The sequence below is a fragment of the Chiroxiphia lanceolata genome, chromosome 3 (genome assembly GCF_009829145.1).
Source record: "Chiroxiphia lanceolata isolate bChiLan1 chromosome 3, bChiLan1.pri, whole genome shotgun sequence".
In the NCBI taxonomy this organism is placed as follows: Eukaryota; Metazoa; Chordata; class Aves; order Passeriformes; family Pipridae; genus Chiroxiphia; species Chiroxiphia lanceolata.
In genome coordinates, this window is record NC_045639.1 from 34,070,296 (window position 1) to 34,079,613 (window position 9,318).

General features: G+C 36.2%; 1 protein-coding gene across 1 annotated transcript in view; it reads right to left on the bottom strand.

The window, feature by feature from the left end:
* CRIM1 (cysteine rich transmembrane BMP regulator 1) overlaps window positions 1–9,116 on the bottom strand; it is a 197,224-nt gene extending 188,108 nt beyond the window's left edge. Inside the window, exon 1 of the mRNA XM_032682577.1 lies at window positions 8,937–9,116. The gene's annotated coding sequence lies outside the window, so the exon portion shown is untranslated. The remainder of the gene's footprint in view (window positions 1–8,936) is intronic.
* Between the last annotated feature and the right edge of the window lie 202 nt (window positions 9,117–9,318).

Consider the following 9,318-nt stretch of genomic DNA (forward strand, 5'->3'; position numbering starts at 1 on the left):
AGGAAACAAAGCTAAATTGGGACAAGGTCAACTGGATATAGAAGTGACTGTAACAAACCTCAAATAGTTCTGTTATTTTTGTTTCAGCTAAAGTTCACAGAATTTTTATTAGGAATCTAACCTAGATATTTACACAGGAATCAGAAAGAACAGCTTTCTAATGACTACCTAGTGGGAAGGTTGTATTCATAACTGGTGTTAATTTCATACTCGATGCTGACAGATATTGGTTTAGATATTCAAAGACTGAGAAGTCTCTCTCTACCAAGGGTATGACATATTAGAAAGTAAAAGGCTTGGAGAAATCTTTTGAGCCTAGTTTGTAGTTACTTCTTTCTTGGAAATATGTGTATATACATGTAAAATATACTCATGTAAACACAGAGACACACAGGTATTTTATCAGAATAACACGCGATTATTTTTCATTTTAAGTGTTTTACAACCAATGTGAGTAGGAGAAGAATCAGAAGAATCAGTTTAAATCTTATTTAAACAAAATACAAATGCAGACAGTGCATATTTTCAAAGTAGAAATTCATGAATTCAAATCAAGCGGTAGGGCTAGTTTATCTCAATTAAAAAGAAAGACACTCTTTTAATTTTAGACACTTCTTTTCTAAAAGAAACTTACTGTATTATAGGTGGAGCAAATATTTGCATACCCATGGTCTCTTCCTGTGAGAATTCAACCCATCCCCCCAAAACCTGCTGAGAAACATTAGGTATCAGATAACGTAAGGCAGAGAGGTACTCAGAATTTCGTCTGTTGCTAAGAATAGAAATTACTGAGAAGGTGTCTGCAAATCAGAATTCATTTTCTGTCCAAACTAAAATAGGTTAAATTAATTGTTCTCCTACAAGGCATGTTACTTTAAAATGAGAAATGTTGAACAGCCTGAGTTTATTTGGAGTCCTTTATTTGGAAATTTTAGGTCTGGGAATATTTAATTTAGGTTATTGCTACATTTTGCTGCTGATGTGAACATATTAAGAAAATTCTGTCATTCTACTTCCATTTCTGTGATGATTTTATAGTCTATTTTCATCGTTGTAACATGCAGATATTATTTTCTTTTATGTGCAATTAAGTAAATATTAAGCAAATATATAAAACATAAACAGCATATTGGGAAGATAGGTATACTCTGTATGCTTGTAGTGAAGGCTGTTGTTCATGATTCTGAAAGATGACCCTTGACAATTCATGTGACATGGAAAATGCAGAGGTTTAAAAAGGGATACAGATAAAATGCAAAACTCAGCCAAGGCCAACAATATCCCTTGCAAACTGTTTTTAATAGTCACAAACAGCCAAATCTTTTAACAACAGAATTAAGTCTAACTGACATATGAAGAAAAGTGCACCTGATATTTAGAGATAAACACACATCATTTTCAGTGTCATAAAAAGGTAGGCTAGATCTAACCTTCAGCCTGGATTCAGAATGTCATGATACAAAGGGAAATAAAGTTTCTTTTTGTTGTATCTTGATCATTATCATGCTGACTAAGTCAGGAGCTGTCTCTAAGTCTTTCTTAAAAACGGGAGCAAAAATGCAATTTAATAGCAAAAAGGAAATCTGATTGCAAAAATACTACAGTAGTCCTTACACTTTGTGACTAGTCCTAATGACCTTGAAAAGACAGGCCAAATAGGGACCATCTCAGTGGGACTACTGTTATTCTTAAAATTATGACTCTGTTAAATTTGTTAACAAATTATGCTTCTAATTGTATAATTAGTGAAATCGTTTGATCCTCATTGCATAAAATCCCAGTAATGAGCAAAGGTGGGAAAGAAGAGATGAGTTATTTTTTTCCTGTTTTATAAAGGATAAACTTAGGTGCAAGAAGATGGAGAGTCCTGCCCGATGCTGGGCAGGGAACCCTTGGCCAAGACCTGAACTCTAAAGTTCCACCTGAGTACATTAACCTCACAGCTGTAATTTTAGTTGCAATGAAAAAGCTGTTTATTTACTAATTTGATGTAATGACAGTTGACTGAAGGATAATCTTCAGGTAATTTGAAAAGAGAGGATTTTTATGCTGTCCACCTTAAAAGAGCATGAGTAAATTAAACAATTAGAACTGGTTACAAAGGTAAGCTAAAAGCTAAACATAATAAGACACTGTTTTCAGCATTTCAAAAGAACCAAATACAACACATCAGCAGCTTCAAAATCCTTTTGAATAAGTGCACTCAGAAACAACTAACTAGCAAACAAAGCTATTATGAAAATGACAGTGTGGTCAGTGAACTTTTGGCATGTCAACTCTATAAAATGTAGGCCCCTAGAAATATTCCTCACATTTGAATAAGTAGAAAAGAGCCAAATTTAGCAATAGATACAGTGGATGGAGTATGATGATTTGCTGTTTTTTGCAAACTTTGACAGACAATTTCTTTAAAAAGAGAAGTGTATTTTTTATATATTGTTGAAAGGATGTAATTTTTCTTAAGTTTTAAAGGATTGAGCATAATGAAGTGACCAGAATCTTGGAGACCAAAGAAATAATTTCATCAGATTACTTTATATTTAGATGAACCCTTAGTCTTTTCAAGTAATACAGGCACTGCTTAAACAACATCCTGTATCATAGTATAGCTATTCTATATCCTACCATATATCATAAGTTCTAGGTAATAGAGCTAATTCTATTGATAGATAGATCATTTTACTCTAATAGAGTTGGTCAAGTATTACAGAATCACAGAATATTCTGAGTTGGAAGAGATCTACTTGGATTGTCAAAGTCCAGCTCCTAGGCCTGCACAGGACAGCCTCAAGAATCATATCATATGCATTACATGAAAATGAATGTCCCCTGAAAATAAAAAGTCTTCTTTTTTGTTAGCTATTGATTTCATGTAAATAAGCAAATGAAGGTTTATAGGAGGAAGAACTACTTCAACCTCAGTAATAACTAAAGTTATAAGAAATAAGAAAGTAACTGTATCTCATTTTCTTTGATGATTGTCAGAGCAGAATCAGCATAGTTTCAGTAAACATATTGTTGGGGCGTTTCCTTTCCCATATCTTTCAGAAGGGCTATTTTATACAGTCTCAGTAGAAAATCTTCACATTTAATGTAGGATTGTGAAACTGCTAGATAAGAATATCAATTATTAAAAAGAATAAAAGCATCAAGGTGGATTGTTTCTACTAATATGATTAAAACTACTCTGCCCACAGAGTCTATTATAAATTGCACTAACAAAGTCGATTTTCTAGGTTTTAATTCAAGAAAGTGATCAAGCACATGCTTAAAGTTAACTCTCCTGAACAGGAGGCCTTTAAGGATAAATATGGGCCTCTGGAAATGGGAGCTAGGCTCCCAGATAAAATGGGGCAGAAATTATGAGCTGATGTCTAACAGTCTCTTTTGTACCACCAGAACTGCTAAAAGAATCACAACAGCAAAGGCAAAGCCGGAGGTGCATCAATGCCTCGTTTCAGCTCATGACAAGTATGATCTTGCTTTTTTTGGTTTTGCTCTTTAATAGTTCTTATTCTGCACAGAATTCGAAACAATGTTGCTTGTATTGTCTGAATATATTAATTGCTTTAATAAATTTTGTTGTAAGTTTGAATTGTTTCAGCACTTCTATTTTAATTTGTCTTTATAATTGCATAGTTTAGAGGTACATACTCTATTTGTTTGATTTCTGAACATCTTTTTTTAGATATTGCATGGATTCCTAAAATAGGGAAGATATTATGTACACTCGTATCATTAGAACAGACCTGTTCAGCATATTGTTTCATTAAGAATGGATATGTTGCACAATTTTTGGGGCAATTACTGCGATGGAAGCCCTTGTTTACTTTCTCAAGTTTTTTTTGCCACTTGATTTCCTATTTCTAAATTTAGATAGCCTATTTTATGATGTCATGGTTCTCCTGGAACCTTCACAGGGTTAAGACATGTTGATATGAAAGATACCATGTGATATAAAATCAAAATGAAAACTATGGGCAACATACTTTAGATCCCAATAGTTAAAAATAGAAATGTAGCAGTAAATGTGGGGAAAAGGTGGAGGAAAAGGAATTAAGATTAGAGAGCAAATCAAGGCTGATAAAATATGTTTAAAAGGACAATGCTTTTCCTCACTGGCATTTAGGGATGTAACTAAAATGAGCTCAGTGTGATTTTGCTGGAGATAAACATTTAATTCAAATGACAAATTTTTTTTTTTCCTTGAGATTTATCCATAACAGATAACAGTGCCCTCCCCAGATTATCCACAATGGGATGCATGCAATGCATTTTTAAATGCTCTTTTAATTTGCTCAGGTATCATTATTAGATATCTAAACTATGACCTGGTTTGCTTAATTGAGTAAGCATAATAAATAACGCATTATTCATGTTACATATTGGATAAGCATGCAAACAGGTATTAATAAAATAATGAATGGTCTAAAGTCTACTTCTGCGAGTTCAAGCTTGCATTTTTTAAGTTCAGCAAACTTATATGTCAGTAAATTTCAATTGCTAAATATTCCCATAGAACATGTGCTGGAACTGTATTTATTTATTTATTTATTTTACATTTGTGATAGAATAACTGCAGAGTTTTTGCAACAATATCCTGCCAAGCTTTTATTTGCTACATAATAGGAATTTTTTTTGTTGTCTTGTTTTTGTTTTTTGTTTCTTTTGCACGATCACTCTATTAGGCACAAGCTCCAAGTTATTTATGGGGAAAAACACCGATGATGAAACAAAAACTAGAACACAGATGACATGAACAACTTCTTGAATTTTTTATGATACTTTGGAAAAACAAAACAAATTGAATTGTTCAGACTATGATACTGTATTTTTCTAAATCTGCAAATAAAAAAAGGATAGAGAAATTCCTCAAAAGTGAAAATTTGCTACAGCTTTGAATTCCCAGCAATCTGAAATATGTAATTAATATAAAATAAATCTGCATTTCTGTGGAATGCAAGGGCTAAAATGAATGCAAATGTGAAAGAAAATCTCTGGTAATTTTTTTTCCCATGAAAAATGGTAATTCATGGAATATGACATTTTTCTTATCTTTTTATATAGACATTTCCTTTACTGTAAAACCATTGAAGAACAGAGAGAAACGCACAAAGCCTGGAAAACCTAGAGACTCCTAATCATCATTCAGAGCATCTGCCTTTGACACCAGCTTTCACCCTCTGGTATCACTGTTTTAAAGTTGACCGAATACTGTTACCCTGATCTAATACTGTCTTTCCCCTCTCCATCCCCCCCCCGAACAGATCATTTCTGCCCTCTCTATGACATCAGCTATAGTGACCTTTTCAGGCATGGGAAGATCAGGTCAATCCACTGATGTTGCTTAAAACTTGTGATGTTCTTCCAGGGTTAACTTTAAATTTGTTTACTTTAATAATAGAAAAGAAGCAGCTGAGATGTATTGAAAGCTGGACCACACATCTCAGCATCAGATTGCTTTTAGATCAGCTTAAATTCATCATGAAACCGAACTTAACCAAGATGCCTAAAAAGGTTGAATAGACAGCCTTTGGTTTCCTCACTTCAGTAGAAAATGCTGATAATGTGAAATTTCTTAGCCAACTCTGACTGGGGTTTTTATTCACTTTTCTTGTTTAATAATTTTTAATGACAAGGGATATATAGAATATTTTTTCGCTGTAGTTTCTGCTACATTTGTTGAACATAAGTTCCATAATCATATTTACCTCCTCTTACTTCCTCAGCTATTGTCCCTGTTTTCAGTCACTCACTTTACCACGGTGCTGTCTATCATTGGTAGATATTACTGTCAAGACTTATATTGATACATATATTTTCCTATTTATAACAGAAATAGTAATTCAAAGCTTAACAGAAAAAGAGATTCCACTTATCATACTCCCAAAAAAACTCTTAAAACCTTCTCATATTCAGGCTCAGATGTAATCCTCCATCCTTACCCAGAATGTTTTTCCTTTACAAGAAGTAACACCATTTTCCTCAACATCACATGTTCCTCTAATATTACTCAGGCTTCTCTGGAGCTGTGCTGTAGTGCTGTGCTTAAATTCCACAATTTTTTCTATTATAGAGTCTGCAATATGCAGTTTCTTTCTACCTGGTGAAATGCCTGCTATATCTCAAAATTATGTCTTTTTTCCTCTCTAAACTTGACAAAAGGAAGGAGATTCATTGAAAATTCTGCTGGAAAGACTGATTTTCTCATTCTTGTCTTTGACAGACTCATCCCTTTCTGTGCATCAACACACGGCCTCCCTGTTCTTCAACCCCTACAGGGCAGTGTCCTGCTCTTCCCACTCAGGCTTCCTTCCACATTGTTTCTCCTACTCATCTCTGTGGATCAGGTTTAAGATCTTGCCTCCGCTTCCTGTAGCATTGAGATTCTAGCATCTATCATCCACCTGTTAGCATTTTGGAATATGGCTTTCCACGTCTGCTTTTCACATAGTGAGAAGGCCATAGGTTCTACCTGCGAACCTATGCAAAGTTACCATACCATCTGCCTGTAAACCCTTCCTTAAAATTCTCCTGTGCAAAATTTTGTGCAAATCTCTTGAGAGCAGCTAGACTCTCTCAATGTCTGTCAATCCATCACGTTGATCTAACTAGCTTTACTGTTTCTTGAACTTCTCAGTTTGTAACCCCTCTACTACAAGGGACTTGCTGTATGTACCCTTAAATTTAAAGGATTTGGGAAATTTTTTTTTTTTAACTTTTTTTCCATGGTACAGTTCTTAGTACAGCGAAGTCTTAACCTATGTCAGAGTTTGCAACTGCTATGGTAAGAAGAATCAATCACTATAATAGAATAGTAGTTATTAATTTAAGAGTACAAAAAATAATATACCATAACCAAACTCAAATTCTTTTATTATTATCAAAACATTACATTTACAACCAGACAACTTTTAGTGTTTTATCAAATTAAAAATCTCTTTATCTATTTAAAAATCTTTTTATTCTTTCAATAAAAATATTACAACAGTACTAAAATCTCGGCAGAGTTTCTGTACTTGAATATTGCAAACAGTGGAGAATACACATTGGTATAAATGTCACTGGATGTCACATGAAGAAGACGTGCTTTCTTCCACTTCCTTTGGTACAGGCCTTAGTCAGACAAAAAGGCCATGAATGGCTATGGAAGTTGCTGCTGGTGTTATTATGGTAGGAATTCTAAAAGCATTTTACATTTATGCAAAGGAGAGATCAAGTTATCTAATTATCTAAGAATAAAGATATAACTAATTGTAAATTTGTAGTGGATATATGACTAGAGAAGAAACACTGTTTTTCCAGATTAGACTATTTTTTTTCTTACTATACCTCACCCTGAACATGCTCTTTAAGTTGTGCAACCCTCTGGGTCCCTATAGATATTAGGCTGATGCTTTGTGTAGAAGCCCCCTTGCTCAACCTCCACCTTCCAGGATAATCTAGACACAGCAGCAGCAGTCTAACAGGATGTTCCTTCATCAGTGGTGCTGTCAGAAAGAGCCGCTGTGTGACTTCAACATTTGGGAAAAATTCCCCCATAAATAGAGTAAACAATAAAATAATTTGTGATTAATCTACTACATTTCTAATGCTTCTCCAGTTCAGGTCAGAAATGGTGATGACTCCTCAGAGAAAGCAAACAAGGTCTGGGCAAGATGCAGACATCCCATATCTTCATTAGCCTCAGTTTAGCAGATTGAAAAGATTCTGAGTCTAGAGAGCTAGATCTAGTAGTAGTCCATGAGGACAGTCCTTATTCAGAGTAATCTAAGTTTTTAAGGTCCTTGGGCTTTTCAGTGTCATTTTAGATGCTGGACAAGAGACACACCACTTTAGGGAACCTGTTCAGAGCTTCCTCAGGGCTCCAGTCCCTTCATGCTGCTCAGGTCAGGTATGGCCTATGGCAGAGTTAGGGGATGAAGTGGTCAACACTTATGACTTTATATATTGAAGGGAAGCATGAAGGAATGATTTAACAGATGTATTTGTGCCTGCAGAAATTTATGGGCATGTTGATATTCTGTGCCAGGACTTTTGAGCTGCTGGCTTATATCCTTGCCAAAAGTCATGGAGCTCAGATTTACACGGAGTATATTTGTCATTAGGGTTGGTATTCATCAAATGTAACCTTGGTATCTTGTATTACTAAATGTCTCAGTGTGAGTTGTTTTAATTTTTTCCAGAGATAACTCTGGATTTGTCTTTGAAGCACTCAACATTCAATCCCCCTCTCCTGTTTTGCCTTTGCTCAACTCCCAGCTGTGTTAAGTGTGATTGGTGACATTTCTAAAGAAAGGAATCATGACCAAAAGTTGCCTCACTGTCGGTGTCCATACTGTTATGGTATGGAGGTGATTTTTTTTTTTTTATTTGAAATATCACAAATGTTTTGTCTTCTCACACCACTATGTGATGCCTGCAACTTGAGGGACTGGCCTCTACGAGCCCCTGGCATATGGGTTTTATGCATTACAGTCTGTAAAGGAGATACCACTTGCAAAGATTTACAGTGTGCCAGGACTGTGTGCCAGATGGTAAAAGCCATATGAGTTGCAGAGCTCTTAAGAGATTTTTTTTTAGTTTGTTTTTGTTTATCATAGAGAATACACTTCTGGGTTCATAAAGTTTCAGCATGTTCTGCCTACTGCGTCATGGAGAAAAATATTAACTCCATCTCGAATCCAGGCCACCGGGTGTTATAAAAATAGTATTTAAAAAAGGAGGTAGGCTGGCCATTTCCTGGGACAGAAAAAACAGTTGGTTTAAAATACATTCTTGCTATTTTGATACTAAAATGGATTGTTACTGCTGTTATTCTCTGAAATGATTTGTTCAGAAGATTAACCAGAGTTCTTTGAAAGAAGTATATTTAAACACTCTGCTTATCCTGCTCACCCAGAAAGGCAATTTTCTTGCTGTAAAGAATTACTCACATTTGGGTTGGAGCGTATGTTCACACGGTATCACGGAGGGACTTCCCCTGTCACAAACTACTGGTGTGATTTAGAAAGCCCCCGCGGTTTGAGGTTGCAGGCCAGGGGGACGCCAGCGTAACTCATGGGACGCTCCGGACTAGCAAGAACTGCAGAGTTCAAGACAGATCTGTTGCAATAACAAGGACACAGCTCCGAGGCATTGAACGGGACCCACCCGGGGCTCGGTGGGCGCGGGCTGGGGCAGGTGCCGCGGCAGTGCCCCGAGGTGCCGCCAGGTGTCGCCCGCTCGGGCGGGCGGGGCACAGCGGCGGCGGGGGGCGCCGGGCAGCGCTGGGGCAGGGGCGGGGGCAGAGCCGCCTACGCCGCCGCCGCCGCCGTG